Source organism: Lycium barbarum, chromosome 3 (genome assembly GCF_019175385.1).
Source record: "Lycium barbarum isolate Lr01 chromosome 3, ASM1917538v2, whole genome shotgun sequence".
NCBI classification, from domain to species: Eukaryota; Viridiplantae; Streptophyta; class Magnoliopsida; order Solanales; family Solanaceae; genus Lycium; species Lycium barbarum.
In genome coordinates, this window is record NC_083339.1 from 34,470,569 (window position 1) to 34,491,336 (window position 20,768).

Genomic DNA, 20,768 nt, shown 5'->3' on the forward strand with positions numbered 1-20,768 from the left:
TCTTCTGTTTGAGGTTCGTCTTGGGTATTGGCTAAGCCTGTAACTTGCAGATTACAAGTTTCAGACTCGGCCTGCATCTCTATGAGTTTGGCACGAATCCTCTCCATGGCCTTCTCTAGTTCTGCGTTTTGCTCTCTTATTAATGTGTCTTGCTCCACTATTTTTTTCATCATATCTGTAACCCAAGCAAGACTCTCTGCATCCTCCACTTCATTACTCCTGTTAACATCACAAACAATAAGAGAATCATAATAGGGGCTCGGGGATGGGGAATAAGAGTTAGGAAAACCAATCCAATGGCCATCTTGACTACCACATATACTACAAACATTCCGCTCAAAGGATTGGGTAGGTGCGCACAACCCATTCCCGAAAATATTATAACAGTGTTTCCACAGGTGGGGTCCTCCACAAATCAGACAAGAATCACCAAAATAGGCACAGCCAATATTCGACCAATTTTTATTCCAAGATGCCATGTCAAGAAAGATATCCAAACTACTAAATAAAAAAAATAAAAATAAAAAAAAATAAAAAAACATGAATAGACAAAAAGAAAAGTAGAATCTAGATAAACAGTTAATTTCTAACTCCCCGGCAACGGCGCCAAAAACTTGTTGCGTCCAAACGCACACACAAGTATACGTAGTCGTACAAGTAATATAGTGATTTTAGAAATCGGATGTCGAACCCACAGGGAGTTATGATTAACCGTCAACTAAATTAAACTATCCAAATTATCTATACAAGAGATGAAATTTGAAGATTGTGATTATAAACTAATTGAAGATAAAAGAGGAAAATAGTGAACTTCAACAAAGAAAGAGCGGGTTTTTATATTATCAATGAGACGAATGTTCCAGGGTTGCGGTTGGTTCACCAATCCTGTTGAGTTTTCGAACTATTTCCCTTTAATCCGAATTATCGACAATTGCTAATTTACCTGATTATTAACTCTCGTAGTATTCTCCCGAACTACTACTCGCCTATTCAAAAAAGTTCGCCGCCTATATTCCTATGGAATTGACTTGTTAAGAACGCAATTCGTTTATGGTATTTAATTGAACGCGGTGCCTAGGTATATTTCTATCCTAGCCACAAATCCTAGCCCAACTGTAGGGATAATCAGATCACGCCTTCTTTAATCCTTCTCTAATCTAACAACATCTTTCCCAAGCATGTATATTAGATAGTCGATAGAACCTAACTGTTGGCCAAACAATCAAGCAATTATGAACAAAATTAAAGAAGCAATCAAACTCAACAACTCACATTAAGATAAGCAATAATCACCAAACATCAATAATCATGGTTTACCACAACCCTAGAACGAGAAGTTTAGCTCCACATAGACAAGGAGGAAAAGCAACAAATCATTCAAAGAAAGTATACAAACTAGTAATAAGGAGAAGAAAAGATAAAACCCAATAATCTCCGGCCTCCACGGCGGTTCCTACTCTCTCTAGGTCAAAAGTCTTCTATTCTAATGTAAAAACGTCTATTTATAAGCTAGGGCAAATATGAGATAAGTGGGCCCAATCCCGATCAACTTAGGAGAACTGACGCCTCTTGTGCTTTAGTCATGCGTCGCATGGCCATCGCATGACTATGTCTGTGCATCCGCTGTGCTCCGCACGACCAATGCATAACAGGTCTAAGAATCAGAAAGGGGTATTTTGTGCGCTGGGTGTGCGACGCACAACCAATGCATGAGACCCTTCAGTGGTCGTATTTTGCCTTCAAGTGTTGCAACCTCGTTCCGCTCACTCGTCCAACCCGCACTGCCTCAGAATCAGCCAGAATTGCTCGGATTACCCTTCATTGGTCCTTGTTGTACCCAAAAGACTTCAACGTGACCTTCTTTTCTTTTTCCTCTTCTTCAATTTTGCTCCAAATCTCTTCATCTTCACACAGTAGCATTTTCAACTTAAACCACCTAGATTCCACAATAAAGCACATATTAGTCCCATATCACATAGTTAATAGATGTTAGGTGTATTTAATGCATTTAGCTCTAAAATACAGTATAAGTATGGGTAAAAGATGGCGGAAAAGTGTATAAATACACCTAACATCACCAAGAAAGATAGACCGGAAGAGCCTCGGCAAGTGATAATTATGACCCTGACGGTCCCATCTCGTTCAGTGACGAGGACATGGAAGGCATCGTTCAGCCTCATAACGACACACTGGTAATATCTATACTTGTTAATAAATTTAGAATTAAACGTGTGCTGATTGATCCAGGTAGCTCGGCTAATATCATCTGATGGAGAGTCATCGAGCAGTTGGGACTACTAGATCAGATCGTGCTAGCAATATGAGTCCTCAACGGATTCAACATGGCCTGCGAAACGACGAAGAGTGAGATCACCTTACCGGTCAACACGGCCGGAACTATGCAGCAGACCAAATTTTATGTGATAGAGGGAGACATGGGATACAACGCATTATTGGGAAGACCGTGGACTCACCTCATGAAAGCGGTCCCCTCAACTAGGCATCAGGCGTTGAAATTCCCGACCTCAGAAGGGATCAAAACGGTTCATGGTGAGCAACAGGCCGCAAAAGAAATGTTCGCGATCGAAGAATCTGTTACGACGGCAATGATACCGGAATGGAACGAAGGGGAAAGTGCCAAATAGCAATCACAGATTCCGATCCCGAAGTCGTCGGAGGATCGGAATAGGAACACGCCAGATAAAGAGTTAGAGTTCGGAGTTCCAAGGACCTTTGTGGTACCCGATGATTCAGATGCCACTAAATCCACCGTCGAAGAGCTCGAGCAAGTCATATTGTTCGTTCATCTACCTAACAGGAAAGTATACCTTGGCACGGGGCTAACCCCCGAGCTCAGGAAAAAATTTATTGAATTTCTTAAAAATAACTCAGATTGCTTTGCCATGGGCCTCTGGTAAGACACAATTTATTTTACTTACGACTAATTATTTCTCTAAATGGGTTGAAGCACGGACACTCGAGAAGGTCAGGGAGAAAGAAGTTATTGATTTCATTTATGACCATATAATCTGTCGATTCGAGGTACCCGCAAAAATCGCATGCGATAACAGGAAGCAGTTCATAGGCAGCAAGGTTAGCAAGTTTTTCGAAGAATACAAGATCAAGAAGATCTTGTCCACCCCATATCACCCAAGCGCGAACGGCCAGGTTGAATCTACCAATAAGATTATACTACAGAATCTAAAGAAAAGACTATCCGGCTCTAAGCACCGGTGGAAAGAGGTTCTGCCCGAGGTTTTATGGGCCTACCGCACGACGGTAAGATCAAGCACTGGGGAAACTCCGTTCTACCTGGTATACGGAGCCGAGGCTCTAATACCCGTCGAAGTTGGTGAACCAAGCTTAAGATTTCAATATGCCACTGAAGACTCAAATCATGAAGCAATGTCTGCTAGTCTGAATCTCGTGGACGAAAAGAGAGAACCTGCTTATATCCGGATAGCCGCACAAAAACAAAGGATGCAAAGATATTATAACCGAAGGGCTAACTTTAGGCATTTTTCAGATTGGGGACTTGGTGTTGAGGAAAGTCACACTCCACACCAAGAACCTCCACGAAGGAAAATTATCCTCGAAATGGGAAGGGCCATATCGAGTCACCGGAATAACCGGGAAAGGTTCCGATCAGCTTGAGAACGAAAACGGAAAATAGTTGAAAAATAACTGGAATGTGGCATACCTAAAGAGGTATTATTGTTAAAGGTACGAATAACCTTTTCTTTTCTCTCAATCTAACCATGCAGGCATACAACCTAATGGCCATCGGGAACAGCACAATGGAAACTGGAGAGTCATAGACTTAAGACTGAAAGCACGTGCTGCACTCTTTTTCCCGTCGACCGTTTTTGTCCCGAATTGGGTTTTCCGATAAAGTTTTTAATAAGGCAGTGCCGAACAGTGTGCTACACAAATAGAGCTGACTGATCAAAGACCGGGAATTGGAGATTGCACATATCGGACCAATAGTACACGAGCCCTCACATTTCGGACTCGAATACTAGGGGACTACTATACCCTGGGCTAAGTGATAACTATGTAAAGCTAAGGCTTGAACGATAGGACCAGATGTAAGGACCAAACGATCGATTGAATCGTGTCTAATTAGTTTGTTCTTGCCACGGCAATGATTGTAGTTACATCTCCGGTCCATCAATAAAAATCTTGTCTCGATCAAGATAGTCTAGTATCGCCAATGTTGCATTTCACCGGACCAGACTCCTAAATATGCGAACTACGTAAACATTAAGACTACGGTCTAAAAAACCTTACGCAAACTTAAAAGACTATGGTCTAAACGGTTAAAGACTACGGTCTATAGTTAAAGACTATGGTCTACAGTTAAAGACTATGGTCTAAAAACACAAAAAATATTGTGATCCGGTCTATCTTGCCATTTATAAATAAAACAATAATCAAAGTCAACATGGACTAAAAACCCGATCATGTCACGTGACTTGGAGATGTCTAAGTTCGCAAATAAGGTCGTTCGCATGCCGCATACACTCGATCACGAATCATTACCACTTAAAATTTTATTCTTGCTGAAGCAATAATGCAAGCCAAGGCAATGGCATGAATCGGACAAACATCAAACTGAGGAACACTTTATAAAAGGCAACGAAAAGCGATGAATAGGCCGAATGAAAATCTTTTTTATATATGTATATATAGAGAGGATTTACAAAGGCTCAAACAAACGGCCTTAAAACAAAAACAAAAAACATAAGGCTTCTAAGCCTAATCTTCACTCGAACCTTCGGTCTCTTCCTCGGCTGACTCAAGGTCGCTATCCGAATCCTCAGGATCGAACACAGACTTTTCCTCTGCCTCGAGCCTCTTGGCCTCCTCGATTAGATCTGATAAATCCATTCCGGTGGCTTGAATTTCTTCAAGGGCCTCTCTTCGAGATAAACACCGCATGTACTCAGCCCGAAGATCACTAGCCTTCTCGGCAGCGATCACGTCAGCTTTATATTGGTCCAACATACCGTCATAGCTCGAGATTTGGCTAAGGGCTCTTTTATGTTCAACCCGCAGATCGGTAATCTCCCGGCCCAGTCAATCCAGCTCTGCCTCAGCCGCAGCAAGTGTTGACCTAAGTTCGTTAACTTGCTCCACCGCCACCCGAAGCTGCTCTTTAAGAGCATCCCGCTCGGCAACAACACCAATTATCGTTTCGTAGAGGGTTTTGAACTCGGGTTTGATCCCATCAATCTCCGCCCGAAGTTAATCAATCTGGCTAACATAAGCTCGGGCCTGAGAGGGAGTGGCATTAGCATCGGCTATTAAAGGCTTATTATAAACTTCAAAAGCCCTTACCTTCTCTGCCAGCTGGTCATGTTCTCGCTTGGCCTCGTTAGGCTCGTTTCGAGCTGCTGCCAAATCTGATTTAAGGGTAGAAAGATCCGAGAGAATCGATATATATTCCAATTTCTGCCCATATAGATCCCTGAGCTCGTCCGCCTCTGGAGTTTTCCTTTTAAGCTCTTCCTTGAGACGATCCACTTCCGACCTAAATCGGTGGAAGATTGCATGATGAAGAACGAAGGCCTATAAGAAAAATAGGATCAGTTATTAAGATGAGGAAAGAAAATAAAGCTAAGTGTAAAAACGAAGGAACAGGACATACTCGGTTCAAAGCCTGCTGAGCCTCGTTGAAAAGGCAGGATTCGCTGACTTCAACCATCTTCTTCCGGTCCTATTGGGACACCAGGGGGTGCAGATAGCTGGCCACCCCGACCGGCCCCGACAATATGTTCATCTCGGCCGGCACCTTAAAAGATATCAACCTCTTTCGATTCGGGTCGGCACTGGGGGCAGGAAAAAATTTCTCCAATCTAGGACCGGAGTTAACCCCGAAACGGTTGGCTTGGGGACGGATAAGTATTTGAAGCCTAACATGCCAGATGAAGGTATCTCATAATTTCCATAACCGGGCCCTCGGTCATTTTGCCTTTGGCCTTAGCATCGTCGGTGGGAGTACCCACTAATCGAGGGGGCGAGTCTTGTATGCAAATAATGGTCTCAGCCGAAGCCACAGCTTGTATCGAGAGGATAGAACTAGTACCATATAAAGGCAGAATGTAAGGTACCTTTGAACCCGGTACGGAGGAGCTACCTTCGATCCAGCGGCTGCGGCCGGAAGTTGCCCCGAGCCTCGAGTGGGTACCGGCTCGATAGTAGCATCTTTGGACATCCCAATTTTCAACCTGACGCTCCCCACATCCATCGGTCTCGGGATATCCCTCGAGCCCACTGGCATCGGACTTGAGCTTTCCACCAAAGGTGGAGTAATCTCTGTAGAGCCGGTCAGCTCTTGATTGAGGCCCTCGTCGGTAAGCCAGCGCTTAGCCAACACCTGGTCTTCATCATCAGAATGATCTGTTAGTTGACCAACAACATCGGCATCCAGGGCCCGAGCCGGGACATCTTCGGAAGAGGGCTCTCTGGTTGTGAGCCTCAATCTTTTCCTAGTCCCGGAAGGAGCTCGAGAAGATTCGGAGGATAGTTTTTTCCTCCTCTCGGTCTTATCTCCTTGGTCAGGAGCTTCGATGTTTTGTTCATCGGTTAAGGCCTCTACAATCTCTTGCCCCCGGATTTTGGTCACCTTTGAAAGGCCTGTAAAGGAAGAAGAACAGGTTAAACTTATCAAGCGCAGTATAGCACGTAAAGAGGACGGAACAGTACTCTGGTGGAAGGACTTACCGTGATTCTTGGCCTCCCATCGGGACCGAGACAAATGCCGCCAGTTGCGGTTAGCGTAGATAAGTTGGGAATAGATTTTCCCGATCCATTCATCAATGTTTGGAACCGCACTGAGGGTTCGAACAAGTGCTATGAACATACGAGTAAAATCAAAGAGTCAGTGTAGGTTCAGAAATATGACCATACCGTACCAAAGTAAAGCTACTTACGGGTTGGGTTCCATTTCTCGGGGAATGGCAACTTTTCAGCAGGAATTAGATCCTCTGTTCTGACTCGGACAAATCTACCCTGACAGCCTCGGTCTCTATCTTCATCAAGACTGGAGAAGGGAGATTTTTTAGCTCGTTTGGTGAGTTTAATCATACCCCCTCGAAAAACTCGTGGACTGTACAGTTGGAGAAAATGGTTAATCGTGAAGGGAATATTCACGTTTGTAGTAAAGTAACGGAGGAGTACAACGATTCTCCAAAATGACAGATGGATCTGACCGAGGAAATATCATACCGTTTGTAAAAATCCACTATCACGGGATCAAGTGTACTAAACGTAAAAAGGTAGCTATAAACGCTCAAATACCCTTCCACATGGGTCATTACAGCTTCAGTCTGGTCGGGAATAATGACCTCCATACCCTTCCACCCACAGTCTTCCTTGACCTGTTCAAGTTTACTCAGGGGTATCGTGCACAAATAATCTGATATATCGGCACCTCGATCCCTTTGTTAAGAAGGCTTCTCAACCTTAAAATCCCTGATGGTCGTGTAATCTTGTGGGATAAAATTTGTCAATACCGGCTCTAGTTTTGGGGCCGAGGAGGTCTCGCCAGTCTTCATTTTTGAAGATTTGCTCAGTGTTACGGAAATAGCAAGGTATGAAGACTTGTATGAAGGTTTGAAGATGAGATAAAGAACACATATGAAGGTATAAAGATTTGAAGGTTTGTGTATTCAAATACACGAAGGTAAAAATATTCTTGGTAAAAATCAGAAAAGTGAAAAAGCGAAAGGTGAAGGCTTGCTTTTATAGAGTGGGGCTGAGACGGTTCGCATTCCGTAACCGTCTTCGCGCCCAATTGGGTCTTGACACATGCCGATGTCAGAATGATGCGATGGATTTGACCTTGATCGTATCCATCCAGGGGAAGCGTACAGGAGAAGGAACCGAACCACCCCTTTTGATTGTCAAGGCATACGTAAACAAACTGTTTAACCTTAAAATGGAAAACAATTGAATTTGTATGCGGTGCTAAGGATATGTGGTTTAATTGAACACGAGATTAGATTACATGATAAACGAATAAGTAAAATGAAATATATAGATCTGACCAAAATGAATAATGACTGGCCTCGGGTACTGAGAATCGAGGTCGAATCCTTATGATCGGATGTTTGAACAGTGAGTAACAAGAGAACTTTAGAAAAGATGAATGAACTCAGATGATTGTATTTCCTTGCTTAGTACATGATCTCCCTTTTATGCCAAAAAAAGAGAGCCCCTCAAATGAATGGGGGCCTCCTCTTTATATAGTAGAGGAGTCCTAACCGTAGTACAATTTTAAGTAAGGAAAAGAATCTGTTGACAGCTGTTGCCGGGATTGGTACCGAAATATCCGGCTGAGGGCGGATATTCCGGTCTTCTCCTCATGGTGGTTAACCGCCTCTTCATCCTGCCTTAATGTCTCGTTCCATATCGAGCTTAGTGCCCGATCCCCGATAAACCGGTCTTATCCTGGCCAAGCATGACGAACATAATGTTCACATCGGGAAACCGAGTACATCCATATCCTCGGTTTTACCCGTATACAAAAGTATTTAAATTTATGATTTTAATTATGCCAAATTTGTGACAATAAACTTTTGAAACTTGTGAAAATTCCACTAAACCCCTTAACCTTGAATGGTTGGAAAACAATATCTTTCCACCTTTTGGATGAGACCGATTAACTTTTTTCTGTATGCCTTAGAATTTTAAATAGCTTTTTTTTCTTCGGCTTAGAGGTTCAATAAACATAGAATATGAACTACTACTTGGCAGAATGCATACATAACAGTCTACTTCGGAAGAGTGGAGATTTGATCCGAGTGCATGGTAACTTTCAAGGGATTGAAAGACATGAATTAAAGGGAAACAAGTAAAGGTAGAATGAGAGACTCAAGATTTGAAGAAAAACTAGCTAACACTAATTAAAGCAGTAAATCCTAATCACCTCTATAACATTCAAACAAGCACTGAATCAATTAGAATCCCCAAGAGATTGAATTCTCTTGCAAACTATAGGGAAAATCAAAGGTTGCAATCAGAAGATCACCAAGCTAACATTAAGCTACCATACTAAGGTGTTCATCACGATGAATTTAACATCAATCTCCAAAATAGTGAACACAATGAATTTAACATCGGTCTCCAAAATAGTCTAATTATAGCACCTCGAACAATTTTGAATACAACATCACTAGAGCATGATAATAAATGTAAAAGGTGTATTTGAAGTGATAGAGGGTCTAAGAAGAGCCTCTGGTACAAGTCAAATTGAAAACTACACAATGAACTTTTGTTTCAAACGAGCTCGCTCAAGGCCCAATTTTAAATGAATATAACTCAAAAGATATGAAGATTTTAAGTATTGTTCAAGATATATCAAAGTAAATTCTTTGAGTCTAGTTTTTAATGATTCAAATCGTTCATCATTTGGACATTGCTACAAGGAATTATGACTTTTGGACTATTTTTTTATATATTATATACTCCTCCTATCTCAAATTATCTGTCGTTTTTTTTGGCTTTACACGTCCCTTAGGAAATATTAATTAGGAGGGACATTTGATTACTTTGCTCTTATTTATGTCCAAATTATAATATTTCTCCATTAAATATTTACTCTATTTATGTGTCATCTCCGTCATGACAAATTTCTACTAAGGGTAAAATGGAATTGTGCCTTGGACTTCTAAGGCAACAAATAATTTAAGACAATTACTTTTCGTAGCCACAACAAATAATTTGAGACAATTACTTTTCGTAGCCACAACAAATAACTCTAGCTTGTTATTAATGGTGCTGATTGATAGGTGGAAGGGGTGATGTATAGTGACACTGGACTTAATGTTAGACTTCAATGACTCAAAGAGATGTAGTAACACTATTGTTGAGCTTCTTCAATGATTGAGCAAGATATCACCGAAATCGAAATGGGTTGATATAGAAGACTTTGAGAATTTAATCGAAGTGTCAGACATAAATTAAATTGATGTTGTTATGATGCATTATTAATGGATGTGAGTTGATAGTTGTAAATTGAACTTGTTGAATATCGTTGGGACGACCGGCGTAACGTTTTAGCTCATAGTAACCCTATCTACCAGGTATGCCCTAAAACGTTTTGGCTCATCAATGTTTTAGCTCATACCTCATAAAAGTGCGTCTTCGAATTATGCCGAGCTTCTATCTACTTGTGTGCTTTCAAAATTAATTCATGAATTAGAATGGTAATGTTGATGAGATAACATGCACGTACATGCAGTGGCGGAGCCAGAATTTTCACTCAAGGGGTTCAAAAATATAAAAGAGTAAGAAACGAGGAAGCCAAGGGGATTCAACATCTACTATTTATACATAAAAAATACTTTTAACCTTATGTATAGACGGTAATTTTTTGCCGAAGAGGGTTCGGGTGAACACCCTGGCCACCACTTGGCTCCGCCCCTGCGTACATGACAAGCTTGCATGGCTTACTCCTTGATTGGGATTAAGATGATAATATACCTAAACGGGTACGTTTGAAAGTTATAAAAATATTTAAAGCTTTTACATGATTATTCAGGTTATTGTGTGACGCACTGTATCATTTAATTAATTTTTTGTGGCTCGTGATAAATTATGTAAATATTAGTTAGAATATTTTGTAGTCTCCTATTTTTATTTTTTTTAGGAAATTTACATAATCTATCACTTACAACATCACTAGTGTAGCTTTTAGCGGGCTATACCAAGTAATGCTCGTACTACATATGTTATGCGGGAAGCTATATATTAAATTATACGAGATATCATATGGATTAAGAATACGTAAATTAACAATACAAAGATTAAAATATTGAAAATGGTAAATAACACTTTTGATCCCTCAATTTGTGGTAAATTTTTATTTTTAATCCTCGTGATATTTGACTAAATATATTTAACCTTCAATTACTTGAAATGGCCTTTTCATCATTTTTCTTGTGAACAATCACAAATTTTCAGAATTATTAAAACGTTCCACCATTAGGTTACCCAAGTGTTATGTAAGTTAACATTATTGCTCCATATTTGAGGATAATTTACTTATAAATAGTCCAAATATAACATATTTCTTGTATAAGGAGACCAAAATAGCATATTTCAATTAATTGAACGTATACGTGCTGAGTAATAGTATATCACAAAAGACCAACTAAGAAGTTATCAATAACTAAGGGACTAAAAGTGCTATTATCCCTATTTTAATGTACTATAATATTTTATTATTCACCTTATTAATAATCTCAATATTGTAATCCTTGTATAATAATATGTGGACCCCAGACACCAGCACTTATTAAAATGATTGTACATATGTTTACACCAGAGGCGAAGCTTCAAGCGGGGATTGATCCTTGAACTTCTAGGTAAATAACTTAGTTTTCAATCAAGTGTACCACCAAGCCTTTGGTAGCATGTGTTCCAAAAGGTAATATTAGTTATATTTTAAGAATCATACACATAATATATCGAATTTAGTCGGATGATAATGTGTTCACGTGACTCTTTTTTACCCCTAAATTCGCCACTAGGTTACACTAAACAGTCAAATTTTGTGTATGTACAGAAGCAAAGAAGAAGATGGGGGGTGACGTGGGTTCTTAAATTTTTAATCCATTTCAGTTTGTCATTATTAGCTACTAATAGTGCTAGATTAAAATAATGGGTTATAATTGAGATCATCATGGACTAAATGTGTATATCACTAATTCCAGAGAAAGAGAATATCCTTTTCCATATAATGGCCAACGGACTGATAAATGGAACTGCCTTATTTTAATTCTGCAATAGACTTTTCAAATGAAAAAAAGAGAAGATTAAAATGATGGCTGAGCTGACAGAAGAAACAAGTAGGTAAGTGAAGGTCATTATCAAATTGGTGACCGCTTATATAAGATAATAAAAATAAATGAGAAATAATAGTACGTATCAAGTTGGGACAAAACAGTGAAAAGCACATACAACGTTTCCATGTGTAGAATAGTACCAATAATTCATAGGCAATGAGCTGTAACAGTGTACAATCTGTGGGTGGTCATGTTCTCACTTTTAAAAAATCTTATACCTTATTTTAGAATTTTCACGAGGATTTAGGTAAAGAAGATAAAATAAGTGGAATATTCGTATCTTCTGCTCCTATACTTTCAATTGAACAAAAATAAATAACATAGATACATGAGAAGATTAAATAGGAAAGAAAGAATGGGCTAAAGTTTTTTCGTTTTTGGTGGAGAAAAAACCTTTACAGATCAAGAGAGAACAAATATTGGTGAAAATATCAGGAAATTTGCTACACGTACAATTATCATAAGAAAAACGTTGAAGAACGGAACGTGTACGATCAATACAGCCAAATTCTATACACGGAGTTGTATAAGGTGCAACTAAGAAGTGTATATAAAGAATAAAAAAATAAAAACAAAAGTTGTACAAGAAATTTTATGCTACTTTACATGAGATTTAGATAACAATTTTTACCCCTATTCAGCACAGATTTTAATTAGTCGAACTAATTACCTTCAAATACGGGATGATTAGATTGAATAAGAGACAAAATCTAGAGCAATATAATTTTTTTTTCTATTTTTATTTTATTTTTCATTTATGCAGAGTATTTAAAATGTTTAAAACATGAAATAAGAAACAAATGATTGTTATGACAATAGTGAGGTGATAGACATCATGTCAAGAACCTTCACTGGCTCGACGGGGCAAAGCATATGAGCGAACCAATGTAATTATTGTAACTAGATTAATTCTTTAACGAATAAATAGTTATTTATGTCAATAAATAAAAAAAATAGGTAATAAACATCATCTTCAAATCCAAAGTCTAAATTCAAATACATAACCAGTCGTATATCTAAGTCACTGCTGGTTAGATCCTGTGTAAAAAGATAAAATTTAGAAAATTGAAAGAAAACATAATCTGGGCATAATATGTGTAAACGCCTAATTTTTGACCAAACATAAATTTTTACATCATTTTTAGCGTTTAAATACTTCTTGTAGGTCTAGATCAAATATTTAATATTTATGTCATTTTTAGTAAGTCTTACTTTTAAAATTTGAAAACTACAAAAAATAGTCACATTTTAGGATAAGTTTCGTCATTTATTTTTCAGGAAAAAAAGATAATTTACAAAAATATTTTTTTTTAAATAAGCTAGTGATTTTTAGTAGTTTTCTTAGTTTAGATTTCATTTTGGACTGCCTATTAAATTTTTCTACATTGTATTAATCTAAAAATAGTTCATTAGTAGTTTTTATCTTACGTTATATTTTAAAGCACAAAAGGAACTAAATAAAAAATAAGGTGAAATAACAAAACTAACCTAAAACTACCTTGCCACTAAAATCAAGACCCCTATAATACCATACCTCTTACGTCTATCCCTACAAAAACTAACCAAGAATTCTGCAACAAAAATATATCCCTGCACTCACGGCCGCCTAAACTACCCCAACCAAACCCAATCCTAATCCTAATAAAAAACTAACCCCTTAAACCCCCCAACCTAAAAACTCTCAACAAAACATATCCCAAACATAGTCCAATTCCAGTACGTTCCTTTTGTGCAGCACCTATACACCTCTATATAAACAAACACGCACAGTCAGGGGGGTGGACAACACACAGAAACGTAAAAGAGCAAACACAAAAAAAAAAAGGGGGGGGGGGGGGGGGGGGGTTTTCTTAAAATTCGAGTTTGAGGTTTCCGTTGGTGGTTTCGAGTTCGTGTACTTGAAGTTAGTCGTTATTAACTGGGAAATCGGTAGAATATTGTAGCTTCATATTATTATTTTTCAGCGAGATATTTACGCAAAGGTAACAACCGAATCTTTCTAGTAGTTATTTGGTGTTCTTTTTTTTTCAATATATAATACATGAAGAAAAATCCGTTTTGGCTCCGTTTAAAATCCGTTGATGCTTTTGTTGAAGATCATGCATGTCTTTTGAAGGTTTTGGTGATATTATGAACATGATGGATGAGTTTTAGTGGTATTTCTTCTTTCTTTCTATTTGCTGAATGTTAAAATGTTTAGTGATTAATATTTCGTTGGATTTATCTGCATATGTTTGTTTGGTTTGCCATTTTAATAATGAGTATAAACTGATACAAATCTTTTAATCATTATTATTTAAATGTTTCAAAAGTGAGTTGAGAACTCTAACTGCTAGTACACTTTTAGTTATGAAATTAAGAAAGAGAAGTTTATGTTTGATAAGTTATATGATATAGACAACTGAAACGGTTAAATGGAGGTTTGATTTTTATTACTAATGTGTTAAAGGAAACGAATAATTTATGTATTTTAAGTGCTTTGTTGCGGTGCACCGTTTCAATACTTAAAAAGTTAAAAATCTAAATTTATTTGTCTTTAATCATTATTATCATAACATGGAAATGCCCTTCATAGTTTGGGTTTTTGGATCTCTATCGTTGAAATAATTTGCATGAGTATGAATATTTTATTTAATGCTCAAATATTGAATCTTTGTAGGCCGAGTTCAGTTCTTGCATATTTTCTTTAAAAATTTATTTTACTCGTCTCTTTATCTCAAATTATTAGGGAGCACTCTTAGGTTGATAACATTTTTTTTTAAATGGGCAAATATTAGTCTAAGCATAACCGTGCTTAAATTATTAATGATATGTTCGGTTACAGTCTTATCAAAGAGTGAAAAGGGGAAAAAATAATTATTTTGGATTAATTACACCTTTTGACCTACGATTTTAAATAAAGATAATCACCATTGTTTAAATAAGGCGAGTAGGTTAAAAATTCTAGGTGCGATACACAAGTTAAGGTCGCGTTTACGCGTCTAGCTGGTGTAAGTCGAGGCTGAGGTCGCAACTATGCGTCTTAGTCAAGACTAGTAAAAGGTCAATAATATTTAAGCGAATCAAAGGCATAGCTAAATAAACACATTTTATTCAAAATAATTTAAGTCGAACACAAGTTGATAAAGCGACCGTGCTAGAATCACGGGACTTGGGGAATGCCTAATACCTTCTCCTCGGTCAACAGAATTCCTTACCCGATCTTTTGTTTCACAGACCAATAAAAATAGAGTCATTTCCTTTTGATTAGGGATTCATAAGGTGACTTGGAACACCAAAACTCAATTCTAAGTGGCGACTCTGTAAAATAAATAATCCCTTTTCAAAACGTCACTTTAATTGGAAAAACCCTTTTTAAATAAATTTAAAACAAATAAAATTTATTTATTTTTATTTACGGAAAAAAAGGGGTGTGACCGATGGCGACTCTGCTGGGAATAACCAGAATTCGAGCTTTGTGTATTGACTTATGTTTGGCTTGTGTTATTTTTTTTTTCTTGGATATTTTGTATATATGGGACTAATATGCTTTATGCCTGCTTATTTACTACTTTGGTATTGTTGAACTGCAATATAATTGTCTTCTCTCACGCACCCCCTCTGAGTCTTCAATAATACACTTTGCTATAAAAACGGGAATTGCGAATACGCACCCCGCTTTTGTTGAGATAAAGCCAGTGGGCCCTTGGTCCCTGGTGAAGGATTTATAATCACACATGTTTAGGATGGGGAGGACCCACAACAAAGCTGGAAAGCGCTGCTACCGGTACGTTGTCCCTCGCCCGACTCGAGTTGTCTGCTCGTTTTACAGCCAGTCTAGATACCTTTCTCCATCGGGATGTTAAACTTAGTAGAACAAGTCACTTGTAATGATTATCCTTAGTAGGTTACGCTTTGTTTACATCATGTGCATTTGACTTAGCGGGGCTCGGCATAGGGTCGAGTCCGTCTTAGACAGGTACCCGTTTCTTTTGACCAACATGTGCATCATATGTTCTATTTGCAGTATTATTCGGAATGACTTGTTCATTGTTGACCAACCTTTAGGGTAATTAGTAAAACAAAAGAAAGAGATTTATTAAATACCCATTTTCATTTTTTCACAATAATTTCCCGAAACAAACGAGTCTTTTTTAAAAAAAGAAATCCCTGCTTGTAGTCGTTTACAAGAACTACGCAAACCTGATTCTCATCCCGGTGAGATACGTAGGCAGCCCTTCTTGGGTTCGGTATTCCTATTAAAAAAAAAAACAATCTGAAAAAAAAAAAGAGTTGTTATTCTTTCACAAAAAGAAACAAAAAAAGAGCTTTTATTTCATTATCCCAAAATTTAATAAAAATGTTTGTATACTTTTTTTTCTGAACTACGTCTGACCTGATTCTTGTTTTGACAAGATACGTAGGCAACCCTTCTTTGGGGTTCGGTCTACCTAAAAAAAAAAGGAATAAGAAAATCTCTTGACTTGGTTGGTACTACCATATTTAGGAGTGTGCATGGGAAAGAAGCAAGTGTTAAAAGAATGAGGATGATAGGGAGGACCAACTTTGTTGTGAACCATAGATTCTTTTGCTACCTCTTGATTATACCTAAGTGACACTTGAGAAATTCTTTTGCTAAAATTTATGGTCAAAATTAATCCGACCTCATCGTTTCATGTGCATTGTGTGGTGAGCTTTAGATTGAAAATTTAATGACATTGCTTTGTTGATATAGAACTTGGCCCGAATGTTTGTTGAGGCGAAATATTGAGCAACACTTGGTTTGAGAAAGGATTGTAGGCTTTCTTTGACCCGATTGTATCTTTCAAGCCTACCAAATAACATATGATCCCTAGTGTTACCCTTTTGAGCCTAAAACCTTTTCTTTGGATAAATCACCTATATCCTTTCTAGTGCATAACTGCACTATCCCTCTTTTGGCCCCACCTTCTTGAGCGCACTAACAAAATCTAAGGAGGAAAACAAAGTGGAAAGGTGATAATGCGAAAGTCCCAGAAAATTACAAAAAAATAAAAGAAAAAACTGCAAAAAAAAAAGGAAAGGAAAACTCCAAAAATTGGAGGAAAGCTCAAAAAAGAGAGGAGAAAGTTAAAGAAAAAAAAAGAAGCAGCAAAGCAAATAAAGATCGAGTGTGAACATCAAAAAAATATATAGAATTATAGTGTTATGCTCAAGGAGGGAATAGTCACTTCATCACAAATATATATCCTACCCATCTGTAAGCCTACGTTACAAGCCAATAACAAGTCCTACTTGATCCCATTCTGAGTGTCCTCACATTAGTAGATATTTACATGAAGGTCAAGCATATGGTATCCCAATTGCACGCATTGAACATCCTTCTGAGTGTGAGTTTACTTCTTGAACGTCCTAAGATCTAAATGCTTAAATTGAGTGTGAATTAGGAATTTACTTGTGGTAAGGGCACTTGAAACATGAGGATAGGAATAATTCAAAACCTCTAATTGATGCAAAATGAACAGATCATGTCAATACTTAGGTATGTTTGAGGTACCATTTGAAACTATAGGAGTCACTTCTAATTTGACCTCCGGTTCGTCCGAGAGTCATTGATGGTAATTTTCGATGCATAATACTAATAGTTGGTGCCAACTAAAGTCAAGATATACTAAACCGATGAATTGATTTCTTTGTCTTCATCCTCTGATGCTCCTTATAAGAGACACCCTTTTGAAAAAAAAAAAAAAAAGAAAACAACAGAAGCACAAAAAAAAAACTTAGCTTTTTATGAACTACGTTTGACCTGATTCTTGTTATGGCAGGATAAGTAGGCAGTCCTACACTGGGGCTCGGTCTCACTCAATAATAAGTCTCATATCCCCAAAAGATCAAAACTGGGACATTTTTTTTTTTTGAAAAAAAAATCATTTCAAAAAAAAAAAAAAACACAAAAAGAAAATATAAAAAACAAAAAAAAAGAATTTCAAAGTTCCTCAGTTTCAAAACTGGGACAATGTAATTTAGAAATTTCAATTAAGAAAAATCCAAAAAAAAAAAAAAAAAGAGTTTCAAAGTTCCTCAGTTTCAAAAACTTGAGCGTTTAAAAAAGAAAAAAAAACTGTTTTATTCATGCTTCACAGGGTACGACATTCCCTGGTTGCATTTTAGGGAACAAAAATCCCTGCTTTTCTCATATTTTCATAGGTTGACTACCTCAGAATAAAGTCACATTTTCATAGGTTGACTACCTCAGAATAAAGTCATGTTTTTAAATTCCAGGTTGACTGCCTCAGAATAAAGTCACATTTTTAATAGGTTGACTACCTCAGAATAAAGTCATGTTTTTAAATTTCAAGTTGACTGCCTCTAAATAAAGTCATATTTTTAGGTTGACTGCCTCACAATAAAGTCATATTTTCATAGGTTGACTACCTCAGAATAAAGTCATGTTTTTAAATTTCAGGTTGACTACCTCCAAATAAAGTCATATTTTTAGGTTGACTACCTCCAAATAAAGTCATATTTTCAGGTTGACTACCTCAAAATATAGTCACGTTTTTAAATTTTAGGTTGACTACCTCCAAATAAAGTCATATTTCCAGGTTGACTACCTCAGAATACAGTCGCGTATTTAAATTTCAGGTTGACTACCTCAGAATACAGTCACGTATTTAAATTTCAGGTTGACTACCTCAGAATACAGTCGCGTATTTAAATTTCAGGTTGACTACCTCAAAATACAGTCACGTATTTAAATTTCAGGTTGACTACCTCAGAACACAGTCACGTATTTAAATTTCAGGTTGACTACCTCAGAATACAGTCACGTTTTTAAATTTCAGGTTGACTACCTCAGAATGCAGTCACGTTTTTAAATTTTAGGTTGACTACCTCCAAATAAAGTCATATTTTTAGGTTAACTACCTCCAAATAAAGTCATATTTTCAGGTTGACTACCTCCAAATAAATTCATATTTTTAGGTTAACTACCTCCAAATAAAGTCATATTTTCAGGTTGACTACCTCAGAATATAGTCATATTTTTAAATTTCAGGTTGACTACCTCAGAATACAGTCGCGTATTTAAATTTCAGGTTGACTACCTCAGAATACAGTCACGTTTTTAAATTTCAGGTTGACTACCTCAGAATACAGTCACGTATTTAAATTTCAGGTTGACTACCTCAGAATACACTCGCGTATTTAAATTTCTGGTTGACTACCTCAGAATACAGTCACGTATTTAAATTTCAGGTTGACTACCTCAGAATACAGTCACGTATTTAAATTTCAGGTTGACTACCTCAGAACACAGTCACGTATTTAAATTTCAGGTTGACTACCTCAGAATACAGTCACGTATTTAAATTTCAGATTGACTACCTCAGAATACAGTCACGTTTTTAAATTTCAGGTTGACTACCTCAGAATGTCATATTTTCAGGTTGACTACCTCAGAATACAGTCACGTTTTTAAATTTCAGGTTGACTACCTCCGAATAAAGTCATATTTTCATAGGTTGACTACCTTAGAATAAAGTCGTGTTTTTAAATTTCAGGGTGACTACCTTCAAATAAAGTCATATTTTTAGGCTGACTCCCTCACAATAAAGTCATATTTTTAAATTTCAGGTTGACTACCTCCAAACATAGTCATGTTTTAAATTTCAGGTTGACTACCTCCAAATACAGTCATATTTTTAAATTTTATGATGGTTGCTTCCAAATACGGTCATATTTTTAAATTTTAGGTTGACTACCCTCAGAATATAGTCATGCTTTCAGGTCGACTACCTCCAAAGAAAGTCATGTTTTTAAACTTCGGGTTGACTACCTCCGGATATAGTCCCAAGTGGTTTATGATTTTGCTAACACTCACAAAATTTCCTTGTACAAACTAGGGCAGAAAATTTTTGTTCATTTTTGTTTGTCTTTGATGGCATGCAGGTTCACCCGCAAGCACAAAATTGATATTCAAGAATGAAGTTCCATCATTGGTCAGAGAAAAGAAGAATGTTCAATCTCGAAGACAGCTAGAGTCAACTTTGACACATAAGGCGGCCCAGCATCTCAAGATACATCTTCTCAGCTTTTAATCAAGAAACAAGCATCCAAGAATATTCTACGGACTGTCATTCGGAATAGCATCAACAACTCATTCCAAGTTACCAGTTCAAGCCCCAAATTCTAACTTCGAGATCATACTTTGAGATCAAGGTACCCACCGAAAGAAGGTGGAGTGATAACTAAAGATCCAAGTGAAGGTTTAAAGGAAGACTGAAGAAAAGTAGAATAGATAGGATCTTGTATTTCCTTTCCTCGTTTGTGGTATTTTTCATTTTTTTTTTGTTTTGTAATAACAGGAGCCACGGACCGGAACCTCGAAGGAACCTCACTCGATTCTCCAACTCATCATTCCATCCTTTTACCCACTTGAACTACACGTGACCTGATTCCCTTATAACTCGGGATATGTAGGATACCCAAAACCAGGACTCGGTCACATCCTTTTCTTTTATATCTTTTCGCCTTTCAAATAATGGTCATCTCAAAAATTAGTCACAGTGTTCACTTCTTTGCTTGAAAACTCTTCATGTTTCCAAGCAAAGAGGGACATTCTGTAAACACCTAATTTTTGACCAAACATAAATTTTTACATCATTTTTAGCGTTTAAATACTTCTTGTAGGTCTAGATCAAATATTTTAATTTTTATGTCATTTTTAGTAAGTCTTACTTTTAAAATTTGAAAACTACAAAAAATAGACACATTTTAGGATAAGTTTCGTCATTTATTTTTCAGGAAAAAAAGATAATTTACAAAAATATTTTTTTTAATAAGCTAGTGATTTTTAGTAGTTTTCTTAGTTTAGATTTCATTTTGGACTGCCTATTAAATTTTTCTACATTGTATTAATAAAAAAATAGTTCATTAGTAGTTTTTATCTTACGTTAT

At 37.1% G+C, this 20,768-nt stretch overlaps 1 long non-coding RNA gene across 1 annotated transcript; it reads left to right on the forward strand.

Moving 5' to 3' along the window:
* Positions 1-13,697: 13,697 nt before the first annotated feature.
* Positions 13,698-20,474, forward strand: LOC132630982 (uncharacterized). The gene is made up of 2 exons (XR_009578755.1): positions 13,698-13,834; positions 19,761-20,474. It is a non-coding gene; the product is annotated as an uncharacterized LOC132630982 (long non-coding RNA).
* The last annotated feature ends 294 nt before the right edge of the window (positions 20,475-20,768 follow it).